Below are 14114 nucleotides of genomic sequence, written 5' to 3'. Positions count from 1 at the left end.
AAGCTGAAACTCCAGTACTTTGGCCACCTGATGCGAAGAGTTGACTCATTGGAAAAGACTCTGATGCTGGGAGGGATTGGGGGCAGGAGGAGAAGGGGACGACAGAGGATGAGATGGCCTGATGGCATCACCGACTTGATGGACGTGAGTTTGAGTGAAGTCCGGGAGTTGGTGATGGACAGGGAGGCCTGGCGTGCCGTGATTCATGGGGTCACAAAGAGTCGGACACAACTGAGCAACTGATCTGACCTGATAGTAATTTTGGTATGTTTGGAAGACTCATGAAATATTTTGACATATTCTTTTAGACATTTCCTCAGATCTTGTTTAAATTCTGAAATAATATTTTTATTGCAAATATCTATTTTTATTGTATTATGAACTTAAATTAAGAAAAAAATCAGAACTACACACAAAAACTGTATGTACAGGGACAACCATCATAACATTATCTAAGAGAGCAAAAAATTAAAGATCACCAAAATAGTCAATAAATTTGAAATAGATAAATAATTTCTAGCAAGTCATATAATAGACCACCCTGAGCTTTTCCAAAGATCGTATTTTTGAAGAATGCTTAAAGTAAAAAGACAATAATGAGAGGATTTAATTGTATCTAGTGCCATCTGAGGGCTTCCCAAGTGTGCTAATGGCAGAGAACCCGCCTGCCAACGCAGGAGACTTAGAGAGGTGAGTTCGAACCCTGGGTTGGGAAGATCTCCTGGAGGAGGGCATGGCAACCCACTGCAGTATTCTTGCCTGGAGAATCCTGTTGACAGAGGAGCCTGGTGCGCTGCAGTCCCTGGGGTCACAAAGAATCGGACACGACTGAAGCGATTTAGCAATGAGAGAAAAGGCAGGATCTACATTACAATATATAACAGAAAGTAAACAGTTAATACTGATCTACAGGTGATTTTTGTTTATTCCTTACTAAAGTTTCTGTCAAGTCTGACATCATCGAGTCTGTTCAGCAGAGGTTCCTTTGTTTACTTACAAAGCTACTGCTGCATTCCAGCATCTTCCACAATGAGGCTCAGATTTAGCAGGTGGGAAATAAGAACAGGCAAGTGCTGCTGTGGGGTCACAAGTTACAGCATCTGCTATTCTGAAACGTCAGCTTAACTCGATCACCAACAGATTCCATCATTTCATCTTCACTTGAATTTAAACTGACTTTCAGTATGGATGAAGAAGGGTTTCACAGGAGCGCCCTTTAGTTACAGAAAAGGAAAGAGGCAACAACTTGACCACGTAAGGATACTATTGGAGAAAGCTGGCCTGATGCTGTAATTACCAGAACAGTAAAATAGGCTTGGTAGGCTCAGCATGCTAAAAGCTTTACTTATTTAGCCCTCTCGGTAATACAGAAGGCAGATACTACTGTTATCTCCATTTTACAGAAAAGGAAACAGGTTTATACAAGTTGAGTCACTTGCCCAAGGTCACACAGCATGAAGTGGAAACAAGCTTCAAATCTGGGCAGTTTCTTCGGGATGTTTTTCTCTCACTAAGTACAAAATACAAGAATGAACACTCGGATGAAGCTGCATTTTAATCACCATCAACTTTGGCTGACTTGCAACCAGCCTTTCTTTTCAGTTCTTCTGCTTCCATCTAATAATGTAATGAAAGTCGTTCAGTTGTGTCCGACTCCTTGCGACCCCAGGGACTGTACAGTCCATGGAATTCTCCATGAAATAATACTGAAGTGGGAGCCTTTCCCTTCTTCAGGGCATCTTCCCAACCCAGGTATTGAACCCAGGTCTCCCACATTGCAGGCAGATTCTTTACCAGCTGAGCCACCAGGGAAGCCCATCTAGCCATCCCCTAATTGTATCAGTTATTGAGTAGCCACTAGGATTTGAGTATCTAGCTAGGTATTCTGGGTGTAGAAAGGAATAAGACTTGGCTTCTGCATTCAGGCAGAGTTTAGTCTACCTGGACAGTCAGGTGCTCCAAAACCACAGTAAGATCCCTGCCAGCTGGGGGCCTCCAGAGTATATAGGGAGGGTACACAGGGAAAGACAATCTTCTTTTTTTTAACCGCTGATCCTCAGTGTTTTCAGACCTAAAATTGGAATAAATAATGCTTACCTCCTAAGAATGTGGGATGTATTAAATGAGCTAAGGCATGCAAACAGTACAAAGCCATCGTTATTATTACTTATATTATTATTTGATATTCATTTGCATCAAAATGGAAGGCAGGGGACTTCCCTGGTGGCCCAAGGGCTAAGACTCTGTGCTCCCAGTGCAGAGGGCCTGGGTTAGGGAATTAGATCCCGTATGCTGCAACTAAGACCCAGCACAGCCAAATAAATATTACATTAAAAACAAGGAAGGCAAGGGTAACCATAGCAGAAGTAGTTGAAATTTGTCTCCAATACCCACATGCATGCTCTTCTTCCCGCTCTCAGTTTTTGGATAATTGATAACAGGCTGTGAAATGATAGGTTATCTTTCTCAAGGGTATTTTACCCATTTAAAGGAGTTTTCTTAATGATTTGAGCCCCAAATGAGTGACCTTCTAATTAAAGGGTTTCATAAATTGTAACTTACTATGTTATACTCTGGGGCTATAGATTTGTATCTGTCTCTTAAAGACATCACAAAAGTGACTGACTTTTCTCCCTAGACTTTTCTTTATGTGAATTGCTTACATTAACTTCCTAATATTTTATGGTTTTGTTTTTAAAATCTAGCTCTTTGGTTTATATAAAACTTGTTTCTATGTATATTTGAAAGAAATCTTCTAAATGTACCTTCTTTTTTTCTGAAATGAATAGCCAATTACCAATCTGTTTTCTTTTGATAGTCTTTAATTTTAAAATATATATGGGTCTATTTCTGAATTATTTATTTTGTTCTATTAATCTATTTTGTATTAGTATGCAGTTTCTTAAAAATAGCAATGTTTTAGTTATCCTATTGGGTTGAATATTGTCTCCCAAAATTTATGTCCTTACCTGAACCTCAGAATGTGAATCTATTTGGAAACCATGCTTTTACAGATGTAGTTAGTTAAGAAGAGGTCATACTGCATATAGGATGGGCACTTAATTCAACAAGATGATATCTTTGAAAGCAGATGAGCAGAGCCGTGCAGAAGGAAGATGTGTGATGGGACACCAAGAATACCATGGACTTCTGAGTCAGCGTTTGGAGTAATGTATCTGCAAGGAGATCCAACCAGTCCATCCTAAAGGAAATCAGTCCTAAATATTCATTGGAAGGACTGATGATGAAGCTGAAACTCCAATACTTTGGCCACCTGGTGTGAAGAACTGACTCATTTGAAAAGACCCTGATGTTGGGAAAGATTGAAGGCGGGAAGAGAAGGGGGCGACAGAGGATGAGATGGTTGAATGGCATCACCGACACGATGGACATGAGTTTAAGTAAACTGCTGGAGTTGGTGATGGACAGGGAAGCCTGGTGTGGTGTAGTCCATGGGGTCACAAAGAGTCAGACACGACTGAGCGACTGAACTGAACTGCTCTGCAAGTTGGGGAAAATGCCATGAGTGGCCAGAAGCTTGACCCTTCAGAGAAGGCAAATGGACTTCCCACACAACTGTGGGAGAGTAAATTTCTGTTTTTTTCATGTCACCCAGTTTCTGGTACTCTATGGCAGCCCTAGGGAATGTACACAGTTTTTAATGCTCTTAAAGAAAAGTCCTATTTGGTTATCTGGTAGTGTATGTCAATTTTCCTCATCTTATAAAAAATGAGTATTAGTTATTACTGCCTTTTCATACGCCATGGCAAATTCTATTTGAATTTTTATTTTCATTACTTGGTTGTACTGGTTACTTCCAGAAGAACTCATATTTTCCAATACTGAGTCTTTCTTTTCAAGATGATTATTTTGCTATTTATTAGGTTATCTTTATGTCTTCAAAGAAGTTTTATACTTTTCTTAACAAAGATCTTGCAAATTTTTGTTCATTCCTATATATTCCATATTTTGTTTCTTTTTTTTGACAGCAATTATGTTTGGGATACTTTAATCCCTCATTATTTTTTTCCAACTGGTGATTGTTGGTATTTAGGAAAGTCATTTTTATTGTGGATGATCTTGTATTTGGCTACTTAACTGAACTCTCATTATTCCAATAATTTTTTAGAAGACTATTTCTCATTTGCTAGGAAGATAATTGTCATCTTCAGAGAAAGAATTTTGTTTCTTCCACTTTAGTTTTTAGATATCATTTATATGTTTTGCCTTGTGGTGATGACCAACACCTCCAGAACAAGGTTGAAAACTGTAATGATATATGTATCCTTGCTCTGATCTTAACTTCAGTGGAAATAATTTTTATGTTTTACAATTAAAAATAACTAATGCAAGTGTTATCCAAGTTAATCCAGTGGTCACGTACGGATGTGAGAGTTGGACTGTGAAGAAGGCTGAGCGCCGAAGAATTGATGCTTTTGAACTGTGGTGTTGGAGAAGACTCTTGAGAGTCCCTTGGACTGCAAGGATATCTAACCAGTCCATTCTGAAGGAGATCAGCCCTGGGATTTCTTTGGAAGGAATGATGCTGAGGCTGAAACTCCAGTACTTTGGCCACCTGATGCGAAGAGTTGACTCATTGGAAAAGACTCTGATTGGGGGCAGGAGGAGAAGGGGACGACAGAGGATGAGATGGCTGGATGGCATCACTGACTCGATGGACGTGAGTTTGAGTGAACCCCGGGAGTTGGTGATGGACAGGGAGGCCTGGCGTGCTGCGATTCATGGGGTTGCAAAGAGTCGGACACAACTGAGCGACTGAACTGAACTGAACTGAATGCAAGTTTATACATATATGCAATCACATAGGTATTTATTAGGAAAATTTTTATTCTAGCATATTTTCCTTTTCTTTCCTTACAGTGATAAGCTTTTGTTTAGTTGAGTAAAAATAAATATGAATTCCCTGCCCGCCCCCCAAAAAAGTAAAAGAGAGACATGAGGCTTTCATGAACCCTGAAGAGTAGATGGATATTTCTACATGGCACCATCTTTCTATCACTGCAGACTCATCAAAAGAGATGATGATTCCAGGGACTGTCCCTGTGGTTATCTGTTCACTCTGGAGGGTAAGACAGCTCTACATATAGTCCTCTGCACTTTTCTAAAACAGTCTCTAATGTGATTCACCTGAGATTTCCTTTGTCAATGTTCTGGGGAATTCTCTTTACCTCCACTTGTTTCTTTTGTCTGTTGTATTTCTCTTTTTCAGCTGATTCTTCATTTTGGAAAGGCATGTTATTTTGTAACTTCATGTAAAAGGTAATGGGAGAAAAATTTCATGAGATATTGCAAGTATGTGTCTATTTTATTTTCTTCCTTGAGTGATAGCTTGCAAGTAATAGAATTCTTTGGAAATAATTTTCCTTCAGAATTTTGAAGGTATTTCTCCATTGAATTCTAAATTCCAATATTGCTGTTGACATTTCAAAATCATTCTAATTTTTAAAATTTCTTGTTTAATTGTTCTGGTTAGACATTCTAGTATATTCTAATACCTAATCCTATATATGTAGCCAAAGCCCTGTTTTTTTCCCTCCAACCTGAAAAAATGTAGGTACATTTTTGGTCTTCAGTATTTTAAAAAATTTAATGGTAATGGATTTTTATGTGTCTTTATTTTCACCTATTGTGTTAGACCTTCATGAGCCTTTTCAAAATGGAAAATATTTTGGTTTGGGGAAATTTTCTTGGATCATTTCATTGATATATGCCTCCTCTCTCTTTCTGTTGGTTTTTCTGGAATTTTTGTTATTTTGGTGTGAACCTCCTGAACTTGTCTTTTGATTTTCTTATCTTTTGTTTCCTATTTTTAACCTCCATTTGTTTGCTTGTTGTTACTTTTTTGTTGCTGTTTGTTGTTCAGCCGAGTCCAACTCTTTGCAACCCCACGGACTGCAGCATGCCGGGCTTCCCTGTCCTTCACCATCTCCCGGAGCTTACTCAAACTCATGTCCATTGAGTCGGTGATGCCATCCAACCATCTCATCCTCTATTGTCCCCTTCTCCTCCTGCCTTCAATCTTTTCCAACACCAGGGCCTTAATGAGTTGGTTCTTCATATCAGGTGGCCAAAGTATTGGAGCTTCAGCTTCAGCATCAGTCCTTCCAATGAATATTCAGGACTGATTTCCTTTAGGATTGACTGGTTTGATCTTGCTGTCCAAGGGACTCTCAAGAGTCTTCTCCCACCCCACAGTTCAAAAGCATCGATTCTTCAACACTCAGTCTTTTCATGGTCCAACTCTCACATCCATACATGAGTACTGGAAAAGCAGTAGTTTTCAGATGTTTTGTGAGCCTTAACTGTCTGCTCATAATTAATAATAACGGACCAAAAAGTTGACTGGAAACTCCAAATGTATACATATAGCTTACATGCTATATATATGGCGATCTGAGGAACCAATTGTTAAGGCATTGTCAAAGTCAGAATCTGTACATCTTTCATCTTGGGTAGTCAGGTTCCTCAGCTGCTGCTGCTGCTAAGTCGATTCAGTCATATCCGACTCTGTGCGACCACATAGACGGCAGCCCACCAGGCTCCCCCGTCCCTGGGATTCTCCAGGCAAAAACACTGGAGTGGGTTGCCATTTCCTTCTCCAACGCATGAAAGTGAAAAGTGAAAGTGAAGTTGCTCAGTCGTGTCCGACTCTTAGCGACCCCATGGACTGCAGCCTACCAGGCTCCTCTGTCCATGGGATTCTCCAGGCAAGAGTACTGGAGTAGGGTGCCATTGCTTCTCCAAGTCTTCTAATCTTTTTAAAGGCAGGACTCTGATTTTCAGGTATTGGGAGCTGAGCTGGGGAATGGGACTAGAGAGCATAGTCTCTGCAGTTAGTAATCAATGAATATAAATTCATCTCATTTTCACAGAGTACCTAGAACTTCAACTGTGCTGATATCTTCCATCAATAAATCTGCAGTCATTTGCTATGGTAGCACAGGAGCAGGTGCCTAGGGATTAAGACTAGAACTGGATTCTAGATCATTTCCACATAATCTTCTTTATTTAAGTGATGTAACTGCCCTGGCCCCAGTCAGACCTAATTCCACTAATTTACATGATGCTTTTGAGCATTCTGCAGAGTAAATCACCTTGTTTCTCAACTTCTCCTGCTTTAAAGACCCACGTTTGTAATGCATCTTTAATGCATTTGCTTTCCAATTTACAATATTTTGGAATATTTATCTCAAAACAAAACAAAACAAAACACCTTTTCTCTTTCCCCTCTTCCTCATGGGGTTATTTATTTGAAAACTTCTTCATTCTGGTTTTACTGGGATTACATAAGAGTGAAGGTATAGCGTTTTGGGAAGAATAGTGGAGTGGGTAGCCCTGCCTTTCTCCAGGGGGTCTTCCTAACCCTGGGATCAAACCCAGGCTCCTCCATTGCAGGCAGATTTTTTTTTTTAACCATCTGAGCCATCAGAGAAGCCCCAAAATGCTGAAGTGGGTAGTCTATCCCTTCTCCAGTGGATCTTCCCCACCCAGGAGTGGAACCAGAGTCTCCTGCATTGTATTATAAAACATGTTTCATGGCTTAACGTATTTGTTGTATGTAGCTGAATTTAAGAGGCTTCCCTTGTGGCTCAGATGGTAAAGAATCTGTCTGCAGTGTAGGAGACCCAGGTTTGAGCCCTGGGTTGGGAAGATCCTCTGGAGAAGGAAATGGCTACCCAGTCCAATCTTCTTGGGGCTTCCCTGGTAGCTCAGATAGTAAAGAATCTGACTGAAATGCAGGAGATCCAGGTTCAATCCCTGGGTCAGGAAGATCCCCTGGAGAAAGGAATGGCAACCCCTTCCAGTATTCTTGCCTGGAGAGTCCCATGGATGGAGGAGCCTGGTGGACTACTCTCCATGGGGTCTCAAAGAGTCAGACATGACTGAGCGGCTAACACACACACACACACACACACACACACACACAATAGGGACTTCCCAGGTGGCTCAGTGGCAAAGAATCTGCTTGCCAATGTAGGAGATGCAGGAAATGGATTTGACCCCTGGGTTGGGAAGATCCCCTGGGGAAGGAAATGGCAACTCACTCTCGTATTCTTGCCTGGAGAATCCCAGGGACAGAGGAGCCATGGGGTTGCAAAGAGTTGGACATGACTGAGCATGCACTCACAGCTTAAATAGATGTTTCTTCAGTCTGACATTTTAAACCTAAGACTTTTTTTTAAATGTGTTGCAAAGATTTTTTTTTAAACAGGTAATATGTCCATCAAGAAATCTGAGTTGATCAGACTCATTATTCTGAATAAATTTTAAAGGAAAGGTGCTGAAAGACATTTGACTTAAAAATCTTTGTCTCAGTGATATAAATTGTTTTAAAACAAGAATGTGATTAGTCTACATGGTCTTGTTTCATGGTATAGTGCAATATTTTCTTCCTTTTAATGGCTGGCCCCATTCTCAGGCTAAATTTGGTGTTAGTGCATTTACATTTGGCCCACCAGGCACAACTCTACCAAGATGTCCTGTAGTCTTACCATGCTTCAGTTTCACATGCTTAGGTTAGTGGTGCATTCAAAATTTCTATCTCGATTAAAATCTTGTGGAGGATGACATGTCTAACGGCAAGTTAGAAAATTCCTTATTACCTGGGATCTTTGAGCATTTTAATATATAAGGGAGATCTTACAGGTTGTCCCCTTTTCCCTTCCCTTACCTGATTTTATTCAGGTAAAAGGCAAAATTACACCCATCTTCAAGGGGATGAATCATAATGGATCTTGGCCAACCCCTGTCATCTCATACTCCTGGCCTGTGATTTGTTTAGGAGTGGGTGTGAGACCAGCTTTTGCCAACAAAATGTAAGAGAGAGTCCAATGCAGGGCTGATGAGAAATATTGCTCTCTCTGATAAAAAAGAGAAGCCAGAACAATCTCTCTGTCCTTTCCTTTCTTGGATTTTATCATGTAAAGGTAGGATGCTTGAAGCTGTGCTGACCATCTTGTAACCCTGATATGCAAGTCAAGAGAATATGGAGAAATGGAACACTCATCTGTGAAGCTGGAAACATAACCAGCCCTGGAACTGCTTTCCTCCAGACTGCTTTTTATGACTTAATTTAATACACTTATGATTTAAGATACTTTTATCCAGTCTACTTTAAACCAAAAGTATTTTAACTGGAAAAATGGTAAAATGCGAGGTGTTTGGTGGTCATCAAGTGATGAGATGGTAATCAATATCTTTAAACCTGTTTTATCATTTACAAATTGGAGTTAACACTCACCACTTAGGGATTTATTAGAATTAAATGAGGTAATTTAGATTTAAAATGAGGGGGTGTGTGGGAAGCATGTCACAAGGTAAAAGATATATGTCTACATACAGCTGATTCACTTTGTTGTACAACAGAAATTAACACAACATTGTAAGGCAATTATACTCCACAAAAAATAATAACATTTTATAAAGTAAAATAAGGTGCTTTTCTCAGTGTCTGGTAGCTGGTAATCTCTAAATAAATAATAGTAAACCTTATCTTAAATTAATTAAGACATCTAGCTTCTTTCATTTTAATAATTGTCTTAATAACACTCATTTTTTGGCCTAATGAGACTATATCCACTTTGGAAGCAAGCCCAAGCTTATGTGTATCTTTTCATGTCCAGTATGAGGCACAGGATAAATGTTCCATAAAATTAATGAAACACAGTGAACATAGTAGGCATGGAATGCCTTTTTATTAAGTTAATGAATAAAAGGGTGAGTGAGTGAATTAGTGCAAATTGTCTACAGTGTCTATTGATTACCCTAAATTGTTAGAAGGAAAGGTGACATCACATCCAAGTAAGTTCTGTGAAAATTTTGACAGAGTTCCTCGAGAGAAGGTGGGATGGGACGGCAATGTGAGCTCTATACAGAACGTTGCGCCGTGCCCCTTACGATAAAGCGGTCCGCTGCATCCTGGGGAAGTATCCTGGAGCTGCGCAAGCAAAATCTCTTTGAACTGTGCTAGGACAGAGCTTGTCTCTCACCCTATCTGGAATTTTATCTTAGAATCTTAGAGGCTTATGCAGCATTAAATTTCATTTTATAGAATACACATTTAGCATTTTGCCATAAACAGAACTCATTAAAACAAATGGAATGTACCAGAGAGGTTTCTACAGAACAAGGTGTTCCTTGAAAAGCCCATGGCCTCTGTAATTCTCTTCTCTTTCTGAACAGATGGTTCATTCTGGGCACCAAGCAGAGCTCCAAATCCAATGTCATCATCTGCTGGTCCCAATCTTATCACAACAGTTTGTATTTTTAAAGGAAATACATAAAACTGAAAGATAATATTCTTTTCATTTGCTCACAGGAAACAAGCATTGTGTTTTTTACTGAAAAGTTCTGGCTCGCACAACCCTTGACATCGCAACTGATCTCAAAGCCCATTCTTGTTTTGGAATTTTTTGAAAGTTTGATTGCAAGTTCTGCAGAAACCATGATTTAAAAAGCAAGAGCTCAAACTGTTTCTGATGCTGGTTCAACAGGATCCAAGGTACCTCAGGTCAATGTAAAGGAAATGACTTAAACCAATGATCAAACTTGTGTAATGTCCTCGAGAAAGAAGTAAGTGATTTATGTCTGAATATTTTATGAACCCAAAGGCTGAATCTGAGAGAAACAGCTCTGAAAAGCCAAAGACCTTGAAGAATTAATGGTATCATTTCTTTGGTTACTCTTCTGGAGAGGCACTAAAAGAGTCTGGGGATGGTATCTGAGGTTAAGGGGTAAAGCCGCTAACGGGACAGCACCGTACAGTTTCATCATCGTATGTAGATAAGCTGAAAGACGACTTTTGCTGAGTCTTCAAGCCCCAGTCACTGGAAGACTCATCTTGTGGTCTGATACGGAATGTCTGTTCACAGATTTGTGAATCAGTGATGACAGAAGGGAGAGTGTGGTTGACAGGTGGAACCTGACTGCATTGAGAAAATTTTCAGCTGTGGTAAAACTAGTGAATGGAGGGCTTAAGCTCCAGTGAGAGATAGGATTCAGTGAAAAGCCTATAAAGCAGGGTATGCAAAATGTTTGAGAATGACAGTGTCACTCTCTGTCCTGAGATGGAGACTCTGTTTGTATGTTTGACACTGATGATGGAGGTGTGCAGGACAATATCTCATCCTCCTAAAATTGTTGCTTAAATGAAATTACGCCTATAACAAAGACAATACTTGTCATCATATGTGAGGCAAAAGTAGCTATCAAGCAGAGGCAATTATTTAGAGTGTCTTCAGACAGTACTCTAAATCAGACAGCTATGATAGGAGCAGGCCAACCATTCCATCTCAGACATCCATGATTTACTGATTCTGATTTTTATAGCAAGAGAGAATGGATAAAAGAATTTCTGACATGGAAAGAGAGAATCATCTTTCATTCCACATCTATCAAGACTCCTTTAAAAGCACTGGAAAATGTCCAGCAAAGTTGAAGCCAGTGCTGATCGTTAGACTCGGAGTTCATTGACACACAGTATGTCTGAGATTGTACAGAAGTTACCTGGTGGCCAAGTCTATCTCAAAAACTCTCCCTCCCACTCTTCTCCTCCCCATTACAGATGGCCAACTTTCTATTGACTTCTTTCAAAATTTCCAACAAAGGTTAGGGATGGTTGGCTACTTGAGAAAAATCGAGCATATTAAAGGACGTGGCTAAGCTACTTACTATTTTCAAAATTTGAAGAGGAATATTTCAGACAGAACAGAGTAAAACAGAAAGAAAAGAAAGTCTTTTAAAGTTGCATCGAGGGGCACAGGAAGATAAGAACCCACCTGCAGAAATGGGAAGTTGTGGCACATGGATTTTTTTTTTTACTGGTATTTGAAACTCCTCATACACAAGATTGAACTTCTTCCCAAGCAAGCCTTCTCTAGTTTTACCTCTCAGTAAGTGGCATCAATATCTTCCCAGCAATATAGACTCACACATAAGAGCCATCTTTGAGCCCTCCTCCCCTTCCATCCCCAATATTCAACAGGTTATCTAAAGTTCTATTGATTCTATCTTGTCAGGGTTTCTCACGTTGCTTCTCTCTTTCCCATTGCCATATCTACCTTCTTAGTACAAGTCCTTAACTTCCGACCACCAAGTCTAGAGTGTTTGCCAATATCAACAATCAATTCTTTTTTTTTTTTTTTTTTTAAGTAGTAGCTGCCATACCTTCTTGTGGTATCCTAGGCACATGTTTGGTCTTTGGCTCACATCCCTGGCACAGAGCTCCTAAAACCCTTGGATTTTCCTGAGTGATAAGGGTGAGGAAAAAAAAAAAAGCTTCTTTTGTTCTAATGAGGTGACTCTTAGGGATCCCTAGATACCTTCAGGATGGTGTTATGTCATCAGAAAGCCCAAGCCTTGATTAGAAGCTTAGAAATTTTAGCTCTGCTTTCCCAGTCTCCCGGAAGGGGAGGGTCTGGAGATTAAGTTAACCACCTGTTATTTAGGTTATATAATAACCTCCTGTTATTTAATCAATCGTGTTTATGTCATGGAAATCTTAAATGACGGGGTTTGGAGAGCGTCTTGGCTGGTGAACACATCTGTATGCCAGAAGGGGGCACGCCCCACCTCTAAGGAGACAGAAGCTCCTGCACTCAGGACCCTCTGAATCGTGCCCTGGGTGCCTCGTCCCCTGGCTGTTCATTTCTATCTTTATAATACCTTTTCTAATAAACCAGTAAACGTAAGTGAAGTGTGTTCCTGAGTTCTGTGAGTCATGCTAGCAGCTAATTGAACCTGAGGAAGGGATTGTGGGAAACTCTAATTTATAGCTCGTCGGTCAGAAGTATGAGAGACTGAGAATTTGCAGTTGGAATCGGAAGTGGAAATGATCTTGTGGATTTTGTGGGTTTTCTGGATCTTCCTGCTAAGATTCATGACCCCTTGAGAGGGCACCCAGACAAATTTTCCACATATTATCCATCTTCATTTCACATAAAATGCCAGGAACCGGCACCTTGTGAATCAGCTCGGTTGCTCAGTTGTGTCCAACTCTTTGCAACCCCATGGAATACAGCACACCAGGCTTCCCTGTTCATCACCAACCTTGTGAATATCAGACTGGAAAATGATATACCATTCAATGTGTATTATTATATCATGTATATGTACTATTACTGCCATTTAGAAATTATAAAATAAATTAGAAATCTGAAAAAAAACATAATTAGATAACCCCTAAAAATATGTTTATTATATGGTCTACTAAATCTAGGTCATATATTGAATTCTAAGCTTATACGACTGAGCGACTGGACTGAACTGACTGAAGCTTATACGGCTTTAACTTTCTTTGGCAGACTTATCTGAAAATTCTTTAAGTCTCTGAAATAGGCAAACTAAGATCATCTGGTTTTAATTAGCTTATTCAAGACATAGTGAATTACGATGGTCCGTGGCAATTAACACCAGTTTTTAGGGAATAAAGTAAATCACGCTCTGGGCATTGCCAAAATATGTTATTTTGATTGTTTTGACTTCAAACAAGCTAGTTCTCTCAAATGATTCAGTAAATAAACTTGATCTTACTCCAAGCTTCCCCCAAATTTTAACCACAGAAATCCTTTCAATTGCATTACTTTATTTTAAAACAAGATATAGATAGAATAGAATTTGGTATAGAATTTGGAAACTCGACACACAAATGAAAATAAATTATCTTACAAAGTAAAAAAGAGATAATTTTTGTATACAAGGAATGTTTATACAGCCACTATGTGCCAGGCAAAAACTTTTCAAGACTTCAAATGTAATCTAAGGATGGCAATGGGAGATAATCTGATAAATAAGAGGCTACAGCATCAGAGCCTGTTCAATGCTTTCCTGGTACCCAGAGGAAAGGCCAGTATAGGCTTTACCGGATACAATTTCAGTTGAGATTAAAGACAGAATTACCAGAGAGAACAAGTCAGCTTTGTACCTCAGTTCAGTTCAGTTCAGTTCAGTCGTTCAGTCGTGTCCGACTCTTTGTGACCCCATGAATTGCAGCACACCAGGCCTCCCTGTCCATCACCAACTCCCAGAGTTCACTCAGACTCACGTCCATCGAGTCGGTGATGCCACCCAGCCATCTCATCCTCTGTCGTCCCCTT

The 14114-nt window shown here is 39.8% G+C and overlaps 1 protein-coding gene across 1 annotated transcript in view; it reads left to right on the top strand.

Annotated features, from left to right (window-relative positions):
- Positions 1-14002, top strand: part of SLC7A13 (solute carrier family 7 (anionic amino acid transporter), member 13) — a 23284-nt gene extending 9282 nt beyond the window's left edge. Inside the window, 2 exon segments of the mRNA XM_010846229.1 lie at positions 4882-5087; positions 10340-14002. The gene's annotated coding sequence lies outside the window, so the exon portion shown is untranslated.
- The last annotated feature ends 112 nt before the right edge of the window (positions 14003-14114 follow it).

The sequence above is a fragment of the Bison bison genome, unplaced genomic scaffold (genome assembly GCF_000754665.1).
Source record: "Bison bison bison isolate TAMUID 2011002044 unplaced genomic scaffold, Bison_UMD1.0 scf7180017864233, whole genome shotgun sequence".
Lineage (NCBI taxonomy): Eukaryota > Metazoa > Chordata > Mammalia > Artiodactyla > Bovidae > Bison > Bison bison.
Note: the sequence above shows the minus strand (reverse complement) of the source record. Positions and strands in the feature narration are given on the sequence as shown.